This window comes from Oratosquilla oratoria, unplaced genomic scaffold (assembly GCF_046742065.1).
Source record: "Oratosquilla oratoria isolate Oo_2021 unplaced genomic scaffold, ASM4674206v1 SCAFFOLD239, whole genome shotgun sequence".
Taxonomy (NCBI): domain Eukaryota; kingdom Metazoa; phylum Arthropoda; class Malacostraca; order Stomatopoda; family Squillidae; genus Oratosquilla; species Oratosquilla oratoria.
The window spans coordinates 134,444-142,500 of record NW_027467591.1 but is presented as its reverse complement, the minus strand read 5'-3'; positions in this window follow the sequence as shown (position 1 = coordinate 142,500).

Here is an 8,057-nt window from a genome sequence, read left to right as displayed (position 1 = left end):
TCGTTGGCTCTCTTTTCCGAAGTCTTTATCAAATCACCTTTCTTCTTATTGGTTATTTTAGCTGCGTTCATACCCGTTTTTATCAAATATCTGTCTTTTACAGATGAAGTTTCTAAGCCTGGTACGGATACAACGTTGGCAATAATTTGATCACTTCTCTCTTTCTTTTCACGACTATAAATAGTTATTGCTTTTCTTTTTAATTTCCTCATCAATCCCTCTGGGTATCCAAGTTTGTCGAAGTCTTTCATAATATAATCAAATTCTTCCTCTAAGTATTCTTTGCTGCAGATCCGTAGTGCCCGAGATCTACATCGTAATCTGTAAGATCCTCAAGACTCAACTGTTGAGCTGGATTGTTTTTAAACTCCTCCTCTAGGCGCTTAATTTTTCTAAAGAACAACAAAATACTCTTAATATATATATAATATATATATATATATATATATATATATATATATAATGTATGTATGTATATATATGTATGTATATGTATATATATATATTTATATATATATATGTATATTTATATATATATATATATATATATATATATATATATATATAGATACATACATATACCAAAGAGAGGTAGACAAAAAACAAGTGCATAAAATCCACTCGCATCCATTCCATCCCCACATACTCCACTTCCATCCACCTTCCTCCCTCCCTCTTAGCTCCTCCTGAATTGCGGGTTATCCCTGCATCTTGCCCACTGCTCTGTGTCAGAAGCAGTGTCGGAAAATACAGCACATCCACAACAAGGCCTCTTCATTAAATCGGCGACCTCCCCCTCTCCATCCCTTCATGCAGAAATGGAGAAGACGGGGAGAAATCCCTTTGGGCTGGGTCAATTTATTTTCTACACATACTCCCTCTTCCCCCACTCCCACCCACTCCCGCTCATGAATCACAGCATCATCCATACACAACCATTCTCCATATACCCCTACCTTCTGTCCCTCCCGTCCTTCCTCAACAGACATTCCCCTCTTTCCCAATGTCCCTTTTACCCCATCCATCTATCTCATCCTTGGTCGCCCCCTCAAGTTCACTCCTTCCACCTCTCCTTTCCACACTTCTTTTACTAATCTTTCTTCACTCATCTTTCCGTGTGTCCAAACCATCCCAATATTCTTTCATCAGCGCTATCTCCCAACTCCCTTTCCACCATCGTTCTCCTCCTCACCACCTCGTTTCTCACTCTATCCAGCCTAGTAACTCTATTATACTTCTCAGGCACTTCATCTCAAACACATTAAACTCCTCTTCTCTTCCTCTCTTATATTCCGTATATGTATGTATATATATATATATATATATATATATATATATACATACATATATTATATATATATATACATATATATATATATTATATATATATACACACATATATATATATATACACATATATATATACACATATATACACATATATACATATATATACACATATATACATATATATACATATATATATATATATATGTGTGTGTGTGTGTGTGTGTGTGTGTGTGTGTGTGTGTGTGTGTGTGTGTGTGTATTCATTCCTCACCACTTTCTCTTGCACCATTGCTTTCGCCTTTATTTGTTTTTTCTTCTTTTCCTCAACTCCCTCATCCTCCATCTCTTCTCCTCAACTCTATCATCCTCCTTCTGCTCTCCTCATCTCCCTCCTCTCCACCTCCTCTCCTGAACTCCCTCATCCTCCACCTCTTCTCATCTCCCTCATCCTCCATCTCTCCTCCTCATCTCCAGCCTTCTCCAGTGTTTTCACCGGCGCTGTTCTCCACCCAAACCACCTCAACAAAGCTATGTTCATCTTTTTCTCCACATTTCAGTTATGATTACACCTAATCTTATCCCAGCTTCATCGCCTTTTCTTACAATGTATATGAGTGTGTGTGTGTGTGTGTGTGTGTGTGTGTGTGTGTGTGTGTGTGTGTGTGTGTGTGTGAGCGCGTGAGTGTGTATGGTATGTGTGTGTGTGCGCGCGCGTGTACACGGTATGTGTGTGTGCGCGCGAGTATGTGTGTGTGTGTGCGCGCACGAGTGTGTGTGTATGTGCGCGTGTGTGTGCGTACCTGGCCTATGTTCGTGCACACATTATGCACATACATTACCGCGGCCCGAAATCCCGCGCCGGAAACAAAAAACGGCGGCCGAAACCCAAGAGGACCTCCGCCAGGGGCCGATGACGTCGGCGCGACGGCCGAAGTCGGAGACGTCGAGTTCGATTCGAGGAGTTGCTCTGAGGGCTCTCCCGAAGGCGGAACCTGAGACGCCGCCGCCGCCGCCGACGCCATCTTGAGGGCGAGACGGGATGGAGCGCGGGTAACTACTCTCGGTGATGGCATGGGAAAGCTAAGAAGGGAAGGGAAGTGAGAGAGAGATGGAAAAGAAAAGATGTAGGAAAACAGAGGAAAATTTATTCAAAATTAATAAGGGAGCTGCTGCTTTTGCACGTGTATGTGTATATGTATGTGTACATGTATATGTATACTGTATACGTGCGTGTATATATATTTATGCTACAACGATTGCTTGAGTTGTGATAGAAATATACACAAATTAGTAAGATTTGTGCGTGTGTATATATATGTGTATGTGTATGTATATTCATACAGTATGTATGTTCTAGTGGAGGTGGAAGAAGAAGGATAGAAACAAAATGGAGGAAAATGGAGGGACGAGGTGTGGAGAGAAGAGATGGAAGTATTAAGATAAAAAACTGAGGAGGAGAAGGTGGAGGGGGAAGGAGGAGAAGGAGGAAGTGGAGGGGTAAGGAGGAGGAGGAGGAGGAGGAAAAGTTGTCGCTGTTTGAGATTATGTTGAGGCCAAAGATGTTGTGGTAATTGTAGTGTTGGCGTCGAGTGAATAAATATAAAAGAAAATATTGGCACTAAAGATTTGGGAAGGAGGGAAAGAGAGGGAGGGAGGGAGGGAGGGAGAGTGAGAGAGAGGAAGGGAGGGAGGGAGGGAGAGAGAGGAAGGGAGGGAGAGTGAGGGAGAGGAAGGGCGTCGCGTGTATAATAATAGGGTGGTTAAAAGAAAGACTGTGTGTGTGTGTGTGTTTGTGTGTGTGTGTGTGTGTGTGTGTGTGTGTGTGTGTGTGGTGTGTGTGTGTGCCTGCACCCAGGGCAAAGGTGGCGTCTTCAATCGCAGCAGCGAAGAGCCTCCTGGCGTATTCACTAGTTATGTGATGTCCTCTCACAGTAGGAGCATGTACCTCTGGATTCCAGCTTCAATGCGGTGCAGCTTCTTCTTTCAGCCGCAGAGGGCAAACAGCGAGGCAGAAGCTGCAGGGTGAACAGGAGCAGGAGGAGGAGGAGGAGTATGAAGACGAGGGAGAAGAGGAGGAATAAGAGGACGAGGAGGGAGAGGAGGAGGAAGAGCATGAAGATGAGGGAGTGGAAGAGGAAGAAGATGACGAGGAGGTAGAAGAGGAGGAAGGGGAAAAAGAGGTACAGGAGGAAGAACAGGACTTAGATGAGGGAGAGGAGGAGGAAGATTATAAAGATGAGGGAGAGGAGGAACAAGAAGAGGATGAGGAGGTAGAAAAGGAGGAAGGGGACGAAGAGGTAGAGGAGAAAGAACAGGACGAAGATTAGGGAGAGAAAGAAAGAGGGAGAGTATAAAGATGAGGGAAAGGAGGAAGAAGAGAACGAGGAGGTAGAAGAGGAGGAAGGGGACAATGAGGTACAGGAAGAAGAACAGGATGAAGATTAGGGAGAGGAGGGAGAAGAGGACGAGGAGGTACAGGTAGGGAGGAAGATGAGGGAGAGAATGATGAGGTGCAGAAGGAGGGAGAGGAGAAGAAAAGAAGAGGACGAGGAGGTAGAGAAGGGGGAGGAGAAAAAAGAGGACGAGGAGGAGGAAGAAGAGGACGAGGAAGTGGAGGATGAGTAGGAAGTGGAGGAAGAATAGGAAGAGGAAGGGGAAGAAGAAAAGGACGAGGAGATGAAGTAGTATGAAAATGAGGGAAGAGGAGGAAGGAAAAAAAGGGACGTTGATATGGAGGAGGGGTAGGAAGATGAGGAAGAGAATGAAGAAAAAGTAGTAGAGGAGGAGGAAGAGGAAGAAGAGGAGGAGGAAGTAGAAGAGGAGTAGGAAGAAAGGAGAATATGATGAATAGGAAAAGGAGGTGGAGGGGTAGGAGAAAACGAGGAAGAAGCGGAGAAGGAAGAGGACGTGGAGGAGAAGGAGAAGGAGGAGGAGGAGGAGGAATGAGGACGCTAAAGGTAAGCTTACAACAGACGGCGCGTGCCTGAGGTCGTAACCTTAACCCTATGTGTTGGGAGAACCTTAAAATGGATAGAGATTTACGGTGGGGGGGAGGTTGTCTTTCTCTCTTCTCGTGGATCTAAGACTAATGGAAATATATTTCTGAATTTCTTTGAGATCTCTTTAGGACTAAACGAAGTCGTGCGCTAGTTTTCGATTATGTGGGTCCTTTTTGGAAGCTTCCGTGGGTCTTCAGTTGTGGGGGGGAGGTGGTCCAGAGACACCCTCACCCCCCTTCTTCCCCTGTGGTTGAGAAACACACCCCGAGGGATCAAATGTTTAGAACCCAAACTCGGTGGGAGAATCTTCTTGTCTTCTCTGAGCGCCAAGCGAACAGAGGGAGGAAGAAGAGGAGGAGGAGGAGGAGGAGGGGGAAGAGGGGGAGGAGGAGAAAAAGGAGGAAGAGGATCAGCAGCTTGATGCCAAGATTATTGGTGTCGACTTTAGAAATTCAATACGTGTTTATCTCCTTATGAATTTCCCAGAATCTGGTAGATCGATTCTTCGGTCCTGTAGAGGCCCTCGATGAGAACTTCCTTTTATGGGCTTCCATGTCAAACTCGAGGTCCTCCTCCTCCTCCTCCTTCTCCTCTTCCTCCTCCTCTTCCTACTCCTCCTCCTCTTCCTGTTTCTCCTGCTTCTTCTCCTTTTCCTCCCCTTTCTCCTCCTCCTCCTCCTCCTTAACATCTTCCTCCTCGTCCTCTTCCTCCTCGTACGTCGTCTCGGAGGAAGTCTTGTGATGTAAAAAGACCGAGCTCGGTAGGTCCTCCTCGTCATCGCAAAGGAAGTCTTCAGATTTCCCGAACTCGAGTTCGGGACTGAAGAGATCTCGTTAGCGGAAACGGTTCCGTCGTTAACACCTTCGCTACCACACAGACGAATAAAATCGTCTGGCGGCAATCATGAAAAGTACCACCCGGTGCGCAAGGAGGTCGGAAAATATCATCGGCACATCCTGAACGCTGAGTTGAATAAAATCACCTGGCGGCAGAATGGACTGATGGAGACAAGGCCATTAGACAGCAGGACAGGACTCGCAGTAATGGATTTAAATTGGACGGTTTTAGATTCAAAAAGGATATAGACAAAAACTGGTTTACCAATAGAGTGATTGACGAATGGAATAGACTTAGTAACCATGTACTGAGCGCTGAAACAATCTTTTGTTTTAAGAGAAGGTTAGATAACTTTATGGATGGGGATGATAGGTAGAAATGAATAAGGAACTGCCTTAGAGTCTCTTGCAGTCTCGTTCATTCTTATTTTCTTTTCTTATAAAGAAAACCAAAAGACTACTGGAGAATTTGAGACTTACCGAGACCAGGTCAGCCTGAATGGTCCGAAATCTCTGAGGCCAGGCCATTTTTGGTGAAGTTTGCGAATCCCTGTGGATCTTCAAGAAGTGTACTAAGTACTGAAAAACGCAGCCACGGACTGGGCAAGTGGAGTCTCCACAGTCGCTTTCTTAAACCAAAACAAAAGAAAAATCGTGGCAAGAAAGATCAAAGAAAACGTGGAGGGAAGGACGACAAGAGAAACGCCGACGACATGACGTCATGAATAAACAAAAGGCCACGCCCCCCCACAAAAACATAACAAGCCAAGCCTCGTATACTCCGCTTACAGAGACGTCACCAAAAGGCCTGTTATCCCCCCCCATTTCCCCCGTAACCTCCGAAGACAGAAATGGGCGTCCTTTTTTTCTTCCTAAACGCCTCGTAGGTAGCACACTATCCAGACGTGATGAGGCTCTGAACCCACGTATACATAAATATGTTATAGGCTGAGAAACAGATCTCTTTGTTCCCCCTCGCTCCCCTCTTGCCCCCCTCCCCCGCCTTCTCCCCCCCCCCTTCTCCGCCTTCGCCCCCTCCTCGTTAAACTGTGACACGGAACAGGGCCTAGAGAAGAACGAGGGAGTGAGGAGGATTTCTCCACCCCCCTCCCACTCCCTCCCCACCCAGCCAACCCAAACGTGGAATACGTGAGTAAGCAGGAAGACGTTTGAGGTGAGGGGTGGGGGGTGGGTGGGGTTTGAAGACTCGAAATTCAGAAAGAAAATAAAGAAGGAGGGAAAAAAAGACATCAAAGAAAACATAAGTCAACGAAACCTGATTATAAAGAGAATTGTTAAACAAGAGAAGAACAATGAGAAGTTCGACCAGACCTGCTCAGTGGTGCTCCCGCCGATGACAGGTCCTGTGGTGCTGACTCCGCCACCGCCACCATTACCGCCGCCTCCTCCCAGGAAGGTCCCGGAGGAAGAAGAGAGAGTGGACGAAGAGCTGGCATAGGTAGAAGAACTCGTAGGATAATGCGATGAAAAGAAAGAGGACGAGGTGGAGGCTGAAGGGAAGAGCGCCCGGCAGGTCTGTTGTATGAGACGCTCAAGGGGTGTCTGCTGCTGCTGCTGGGACTGTTGTTGTTCCTTTTGCTGCTGGATCTGCTGTTGCTGTTGGTCCTGCTGCTTGCCTTGGCTGCTTGGTTTCCGACTTTGTTGTTGTTCTTGGTTCGCCTTTTTGTCCACCTGGAGAGGAAAACAAGAAGATTTTTGTACAAATAACTCCAAACGAGTTACCGGAAGTGACCTTTAGGTCCATGAATAGGCTGGATGCAGAGAGAAAAACAATAAATAGTAAACAAGCGATCAAGCAAACAAAAACAAAACAAACCTATGACAGTCACCACAGAATATGACTTATGTTTGTAGCCAATCAAATTATAAATCTTCCTGGAGAATTTGTGCTTATTGCAGTTGAAAATTGAGACACAATAAATTCATGAAGGAGTCTTGTGTCCTTGCGGTTCAAGAACAATAGAGGACTCGCATCGAGGAAAGGAAGAGAGTGTTTCTCAACTCCCGCCCCAATCTACGCTCATTTGCCCCCTCCTCTCTCTCTCTCTCTCTCTCTCTCTCTCTCTCTCTCTCTCTCTCTCTCTCTCTCTCTCTCTCTCTCTCTCTCTCTCTCTCTCTCTCTCTCTCCTTCGTCTGCGTCTAAGGGGTCTGGACTGTATAGGAATTATGCAGTCCATACTATAGGAACTTTCTTGCCACTATCACCCCTACGGCCCAGAGCGACATAGTCTTCTCTTTGATAGTGGAGACTCGTCTCCTTCCATAAGGGAATAGTAACCCAGTTTCAGCTCCTCTTATCCTCCTCCCCTCCTCCTCCTCCCCCTCCTTTTCAGTTCCTATTAGTCACTGTCCTATGGTCACTGATGCCTGTATCTGCCTCGCTGTGGCGCTTTGGTCTTTGATCTCGCCCCGTGGTCACAGAGGCCTGAGGTTGATCCCCAGCGGATTACTGCCGATTCCCACTTACCTGGTACATGGGGCAAAGGTGATAGTTTGGCCACAGGTGAGTGTCTAATGGCGTAGAACCTCTTCTTATTTTTTTTTTACCTATTTATTTTATTTACTCTGTTCTGTTTGCTTATTTTATTTGTTTCATGGCTATTCTTAATTATTTATTTATTAATTTATTTTCTTAATTTATTTACTACATGGGATTTGGCCTCACATTTACGCAGGCCCGAGATCGAATCCCAACTGCCAGTAACTGCCCCTTGCCCCGGCTATCCTAACTCTCCATGCGTATCTTATGCGTCCTGTATTGACGGGAGGGGACCCGTTCAGAATAAGGTCTTCTCCTCCTCCTCATCTTCTTCCTCTTCTTCGTTTTTTCTTCCTCCTCATCTTCTTCCTCTTCTGCTTTTACTTCTTCCTCATCTTCTTCCTCTTCTCTTTCCTCTTCCTTTTCTTCTTC